Source organism: Thunnus thynnus, chromosome 3 (assembly GCF_963924715.1).
Source record: "Thunnus thynnus chromosome 3, fThuThy2.1, whole genome shotgun sequence".
NCBI lineage: Eukaryota > Metazoa > Chordata > Actinopteri > Scombriformes > Scombridae > Thunnus > Thunnus thynnus.
In genome coordinates, this window is record NC_089519.1 from 16,584,538 (window position 1) to 16,592,942 (window position 8,405).

Consider the following 8,405-nt stretch of genomic DNA (forward strand, 5'->3'; position numbering starts at 1 on the left):
GCGTTTTTGGCGGTGTTCCTTTGTCTCAGGGGGAATAAAGGAAAGGAGGCACCTCATGGTCAGGCCTCAGTGGGTACCTGTAGGCCTTCTCTGTGTGACCTCATGATTTGAGGCCCAACAATGTCATGATCCAGTAGTAGTGAAATCTCTTTTTACTGTAAGACAATAGGTTATTAACGAATTATTGAAGGATAGGTATTAATTACTGTCTCAGTAGTTGTGTATCAAGAGGCTGCTTTCCCCTTCTGCCTTTTCTTTCACTGTCAAGGGCAAAAGACTCCTCTCTTTGGATGGTGGGCTGTAGTCCTGTTGTACAAATGTACCTTGGTGTAGGTGTACAATGTTGTGGTTAAATACGCTGAGAACAGGGCAGAGACATTTCTTTTCCTTGTTTTTAAGTAGTGTTCTGTATCCCACTTGTACTTCCTGAGGTTGATTGTGTGAATTTCCTCCTTGTGTTGTAAATTGAGTCTTTTCTGAATCTGGTGAATATATAAATGAAAGAACATTTGTCTAAGTGCTTCTGCTTGTGTAAAATTTTCATTCCTCAGCTCTCATGCTTTAGCAGACACACGCTCAGTGATGAAAGGCATTGTTGAACATTTCTCTCTGCGTCTTAAGCCAGTACTCATTTCACTTTGCCATAATTGGAGCGCATGTGTCTGTTCCCTCAGTATTCATTCAATGAATTAGTACAGACAAGATTCTTTTTTTAAATAGAATATCTCCTATTCCTCTTCCAGGTCCTCAGATGAAATAGCCGAATTCAAGCCATCACCGGACACGGCTATTTCTGGTAAGTGCTCTTCCTTCTTGGAAACTCTTTGTTTTGAGATATGAATTTAACTGTGTCCAGAGGTGCCAGAAGGACAAATCATCCAACTGAAAAAGAATTCAAAGTTGACATTTAATTTTCAGTTATCCCATTATTTTTTTATTATTCTTGTATTTTTAATTTAAGAAAAAAAAAAAATTCTTTCCAAAAAAAAGAAAACTCTGGGGCAAAGTCATAAAAGGATTGTGCAGTTTTTGCAGCCGCTAAACCTGTGCAGATGAGTCAAAAAGAAACCATGTAATTCACAAAGCACCCACAAAGGATGAAACAAACCTCAAACTGGCTGCTAAGCAAATACATCTGGTGCAAAATTGGCCTCTTTATATGCAACTGAGCCTTGCAAAACAGTCCACTTCACAAAGACCAGCACTAACAGCCACACATCGTTAGAGTGAAATTATTAGCATCTTCAGACAGTTGGTGGTAACTGAAGCTCACTCAATCATTCACTCACTCACTCCTCTCTCTCTCTCTCTATCTATCTATCTATCTATTTATCTATCGCTCCAAATCTTCAAGCTTATGAGGTATTGAATGATATTGAATTGATATTGAATGATATCAAGGGCAAAATCAAGTGGAGCTGGAGATCAAGTAGGTATGGGGTGGTAGGCTTATCTTGGACTTTAAGCTACTTAAGAATAAAATTGTCCTGACAGCTCTGATGGAGCTCATAATTCATCCATAAGGGCTGCTTTAATTAAGCAATGTTACACTCAAGGGTGTGCTTTACCGTCACTGTGCTTATGGAACTCGGCGCAAGCACCTCATTCCTGACCGCATCACTGTCGTGCCAACAGTTAAGGTGAAGCACACCCTCTAATGTAATATTGCGATTATACAACATTTACCAACAAAATAAGATATAGACAAAATGTATTTACATTGTGAGGCAGTTCACTTTAAAAATAAAAAACTTTTTGCTTGTGTTATCTCCGTTTCCATGGAAATACATGGGGTATTACCAATCTGGAAAACAATCAGTCACGTCAGTAGACTCCTATATAATGAAACCTAGTTTACTACTCCAGCAAGTAGGCCAACCCTTAGTAACGACCTAGTAGCTAGTAGCACTACTAAGCTAGTAGCATCGTGTCACCGCCTCACCAGCACAGCTGATGGAGGATGCCAGAGTGGAAGCTGAGATATACTCTCAACTGAAGGGAAAATGGCTATGTTTTGCTGTGTATGGAGGTGCCGGGTAACGATAAAGAGTGGAGAAGGGTTCGGGTTTTGTGTGTGTGTGTGTGTGTGCGTATGTAACTCGTCCCACAGTCTCAGAGTTCAATCCACTCAGTAAAGTGTCTGTTTTGTTTTCCCCACAACTCCTAATCAGTTCAGTTCAATCCAGTTTCACAAAAATAAAAGAAATAAAACTGAAAAGTCTGCTCCGTATTTTCACCGCAGATCCCCCCACGAAACAAAACAAACCACAGACACTAGCAAAGCAACACAGTACATAAAATAAAGCCAGAAGAAATGTCAGAAAGGTCAGACCACCGTGTTTAACTATATATCTTCAAATGTTACAGTTACGGATGAAAATGACAACAGAAAAAAACAAGTTTCCCAAGTTCACATATCTCCGCAATTCAAATCAACCACCAGTCATCTACCCGGAAGTGACTGTTGTTCTTAGCTGGACATCATGGTCTGTAGTTCTAATGAATAGCGGAGTAATATTTTTAGTGATGAGGCTTTTTTTGGCACGGCTAGGTGTGCTGTCATGCTGATTTGAGCACATTCTAAATGTCTAGTTGACCAATCAGATTGCTTGGTCAGAACTACGTGTTGTATAATACAAATTATTCCATGGTATAAACCTGGAATCTATGTGTAACAGCTGAGCTGTGTAGATGTGTAGCAGAACACAGAACGTCAATTACTGTCATATCCTGACCAGTCTGGTGTTAATGAGTTACCATTGCTGTGCCTGACTCTGAATGGCCCCACTCTCAAGGAAAGTCCATTGGCTGGACTGAAATGATTCTGACACATTTAAATATTTCATACTTTTTTTTGCACCGCTCCGTTTTTAAATAGTATTTATGTGACACCATCAAAACAGCACTTGCTTGCTTGTTTTTCCTTATGCACACTAAAGAAACCTTGTGTCTTTAGTATGATCCAAGTGTAGTGGTGCCAAATGGTGGTGTGTTGGATTTGATGATGTACAGACATAGATGTTTGTTATGGATAAAATGTGTGTGGGTCCTTTGTATAAGACCCCTAAAGTTAGGTACACCCCAGGGTTTACCAGCACATTGTAATAATACCATCACAGATGGTACCTCCACAACTGTCAAAGTCAAATCAAGTCAAGTCAAGTCCATTTTGTTTGTAATAGCCCAATATCACAAATTACAAATGTGCCTCAGGAGGCTTTACAGTACAGCAGTACAACATCCTCTGCCCTTAGACCCCCGGTTCTAGTAAGGAAAAACTCCCTAAAAAAAACCCTCATGAAGAGGGAAAAAATGGAGGAAACCTCAGGAAGAGCAAAAGAGGAGGGAAACCCCTTCCAGGACAGACAGATGTGCAATAGATGTTGTATGTACAGAATAGAACACGAATTACAGAATATAGCATTGAACAGGATACCAAAATTATAATGGATTTATAATATATGAAGAATGTGATGAAGAGGATGCCAAACAGCTTCCAGGTGCCACTAGAACAGAATATGACCTGAGCCATGTGACCTCCAACACCATGAAGACCTGGCAGGAGGACAGACTACACATGCACACAGGGGAGACTCACATCACACCATTCACATACACAGAAGAGAAGAGACAAGAAAGGACATTACTCAAAGTGGCAAGAGAGGCGACATAGCAAAAAGTTGTACCTTGGATAAGTCCCAGTATTTATGATCCACCCACCCACTTTTACTACTGTAAGGATGTGTCTGCCTGCAGAAATCCAATGAAATCCAAATCCTAAGTCTGAGCCAAATCCAAACTGAAAAAGTTCTTTTCTGTGGACTTTTTCAGATATTTTTCATTATAGTATTATCCAAATAAGGGAGACTTACGGTGGCCCTGAAGTGCAAAACACATTTTAGGAAACACAAAAACAAAACAGAAAACACAACATCTCATAAAACGAGAGAGAGCGTGACAGAGTGCAAGATTTGTTGTCTCTACCTTTTCCATTTTGTGAAATGTTGTGTTTATGAATCGTGTTTTGTGAAATGTTGTGTTTTGTGAAATGTTGTGTTTTGTGAAATGTTGCGTTTTGCATCTCAGGACCACTGTAACTTTACCAAAAGGCTCCAACAAGAGTGAATTTAGTTGCGTTTAGTAATACTAACACTTGAAAACAACTTTCATCATGATACTAAACCTAATTTTTTATCAACTTGAAAGTGTGTGTCACAGGTTTAGAAAGTAAATATACAGTAGATAACCCTTAATTTTACAGGGGCTATAATGTCCTGATTAACCAACCGCTTACTAGAAGAACTGACAGGATTTCATTTAAACTCCCCAACTGACCAAACCAAAAAAAAAAAAGACCTGACCAGGTTGTGTATGGAATGAATTGATACCAATTGTATTGATACCACTGTCTTCATTTTCCCTATAATTACCACCAATATACCTAATGCTTTCCAGGAACCTTCCTGTGTATTTACAGTTACAATAAATTGTTCTCTATACTATGAGGGAGAAGACTGACAAACCAAGTAAAGCATTAAAGTATTAATGTTAAAAGTAATTAAATATGAATTATAAAGCAGCAATGACATACTAATGGACATGTAAAAGAACAGAAAAATAGATACATTTAAAAAAGAATAACAAATCATAATTCCAGCAAAGATAATGTGTTATGTAATAATAATAATTACTTCATATAGACAATTTATGAAATAATCAAATAATATTAATACAAACTGTACTTAAAAGCTTGACTGAAAGATAATGTATAATTTGGTTTTAACAGAGGATACAGAGCATATAACATATTTCTTAAAGCATTACTTAAAATATTTGTGCATTTATGAAATTTTTGCCATCTACACTATGGAACAGTTAAAAGCCTCTCTCTGGCTGATACAGCAGCGTTGGGTAAACAGTGACATAAAAGACGGGAAAAACATGCTAGGCCAAGGCCATTTAGTGCTTTAAAAGTAAAGTTTAAATAAAGTTAAGATGAGCTGTAAAACTGTCTGGAAGACAGTACAGGGTAGATGAAATAGGACTAATTCTTTCCAGTTAAGAGTATACCCGTATCATTCTGAAATAACATTTTGCATCAGTAAAGATATTCCATATTTTAATTTGTTTCAATTTAATTTAGCAGATGCTATTTATCCAAAGCATATCTTTCTTTTGTATCACATGACATATTTTTGACATGCAATACTGTTGTTTATGTTCCAAATATATTCTGTTTACTGTATCCAAGTCTCCCTATGCAATAACAATGATTACATAACAAAATCTTTAGGGTTCCAGACTTTCAATTCACACCCGTCTTGTTGGTCTGGTTCTAGTTCTTCATCCACGTAGTAAGAATAATAATAATTTCTATGAGTCTGGGTCCCAGTGAAACTCAAAATTCTTTCATTTGGGCTCCCAGAGGTGAAAAAAGTTAAAGAACCCCTGAAGTAGAAAAGTTTCAGTTAAAAAAGAAGAAGAAGAGACCAATGTTGCCTCAGATATGCTCTGCTGCCTTCTCTACACTCCTGTCTTCACACACGCAGAACACTGCTGCTTTCCAGCCTTTGTGTGTACATAGTGTGTGTCCTCTGTGCATGTGTATGAGTGCACTGTGGACTGTGGACTGAGAGTAGCAGGTCTTCAGGGGCAGCTCTGTACCCAAGGCTCATTTTAATATATGTAAAAGCTATGGCTCACTGGAGAGCCTGTACAATGGACTGATCGGCCTCAGGGATGTGTCAGAGACCAGTGTGTGTGCGTGTGTGTGTGTGTGTGAGATGAGAGAGACAGTGGCCGAGGTTTGGACATGCGTCAATGGTCTGCCTGCACACTGCAATCTCAGACCCTGACACTTTCAACATACACACACACACGTACACCAGTCGGCCTTGAGGTCTGACACATTTGCATGTGACTGTCCGCTGTGGCAGAGCCCTGCAGTGTGAAGAACCTCACAGCAGTCATTCTCTAACACTGCCACCTAACATGTGTTTGCGATTTCTTCAATCTGAGCAAACAGGTCACTCTATTCTGACCAATTACAGGAAGGCCTGGAGGCTCCAACTGCAGCTATGCAGAAGGTCCAGATCTATGAAGTCAAGCAGGTGTTGATTAATGGATGAGGGTGATGAGCAGCAGAGTGTTTTTATTTACAGTGTGATTTATATATTTATAGCAATATGTGGGGGAATTCAGTTATTGTGGGACACTTTTTCTGCTGTAGAAGGCACACAGAAGGACTGTTCATCAGTAGAGTTTCTATATTTTATCTAGTGGAATGACAAAAAAATGTTACTTCATACTATTGCAAGCTTTGTGGCACTTGTGTCAGGTGAAATGTGTATCTGAGTGTCGAGGCACTTGAAGGCTACTCTACTGTTGCATAGCTTGTACCTGATTTGTATAGCGCTTTAGACAAATAAATGTAAATAAAACATTTTACATATATATATTTACAAGCTACACTCATCACATGACCCCTGTGTCACTCAGGGGTTTTGTTGGAATATGGACAGGCTTCTTGTGGTTAATTCAAACCTTTAATTACATACGTTTACAGTGTTCGTTTGTTTTTGGTTTTGTTTTTTTTTCTTTTAGATGCATGTATATAAATATTATGTTATATATTGTAATGTAATATTATAGAATATATATGATACAAGGCTGTACTTTTAATGCTATACTACTACTACTACTACTACTACTACTAATAATAATAATAATAATAATAATAATAATCAACTTTATTCATATAGCACTTTCCTTAACAAAGTTAAAAAACAGAAAATAAGAAAGAAACAACAAACAGTAATTAAAAACAAATAAAAACAAACACAGCACATAGATTAAACCAGGGCTGGTATGTATAAAACTTCTAATAAATGGTCTTAAGAATGGTCCTAAATTTTGACTTATGAATCAAAAGATCATTGGTAAAAAGTAGAACTTGGAAGCTTTGTATGAAGTAAGAAGTATAAATGTTGACTGTAGTGCCCCTAAGTTTTGTAAAATAAGGACTACAATCATGTCTACACAAAACTCTCCTTTGAGCACCCAGTCAGCCAATAGCAGACTTCCAAAGACATGTGACATGTGATTCATTGTATCCAACATCATACAGTATACACTTCAATATGTTGAAGCATGCAAAAGGAAAGTTTATATAAGATAATTCCCAACAGTTATATTGACAACATAATGATGTAATATTACTTATTTTTCATGAGTTAAAGAGGGTTATTTACATATGATATATTATATATTATAGTATTATTATATAATATTATATTAAGGATATATTCTGTATGTGAATTAAAAAAACATTTAGTTGTTCCTGTTTGTCCATAACAGGAAACACTAACCTAAAATGAAACCTTTACAAAAAAAAACTCACCAGAATTCTTGTATTAACCAGCTCAGCTAATATAATACATTTTTGACATAAGTGGGTTTAACTTCAACATTAGAAAGACCTACACCAACAGCCAGTGGCTGACAGTACAAGACTGATCATGTATGAATCTGAGGACATAATATAATAATGGAAGGTGAATCAGGGCAGTATACTCACTAATCCACAGTGACTTTTGTTCTAGTGTCTATTTAGAGTAAAAGCTTTTGTCCCTTCATGTTGCCTGGAAACATGAATTACTTGCAGAGTCAGTTTAAATGAGAACAAAATATATATAAGAACAAAATATATAGTAGAAAGACCACAGAACACAGGAAAACAGTTAAAAAATCAAGTAGCAAGGAAGACACAGTTTGGTTTATTTTCCTTAAACAATGTGACAGAAGACATAATTAAGCTGTTAGAGAACATTCCATCTTTCCCAATTATTACTCAATCATGTAGGTAGCAGATAAACAACTGCTGGGGTGTAAAATTATAACCTGTCAATAGAACTGTAACATTGGCAAGCAAGACATGAGAGATACTGACAAGGGAATGAAGAATGGGGACGGAAAAGGGAAAACAAAGATATAAAATAGGAAAAACCAAGAGTGCGCTGGCAGCTATACGCTTGGCTGGCTGAAATTAAGGCAGGCATATATGCAGAACACACACACACAGATAAAAATGGATGGATGCATGCAAGAGATGGTGCTCAAACATGTATGACTATATAGATGCATGCAATCACCTTACTTTTACATTTCATGGCTATACTGCATCATTTAATCAAACTCCCCTCCCCTCCAACATACAGTGTCTTTCAAAAGCAATGCACACGTCAGACATTGTCATCACTCTCTTGCGCATTTTCAACAGTATATGAGGCAACGTCTCTCCACTTCCTTGGGAACTTTCTTAGAAGCCCCTTGTAATGCTGCTCTGGGGTCAACCAGAGGTTAAAACACTCATAAATATTTTACCTGCCCAACCAGGGGAAGAAAAA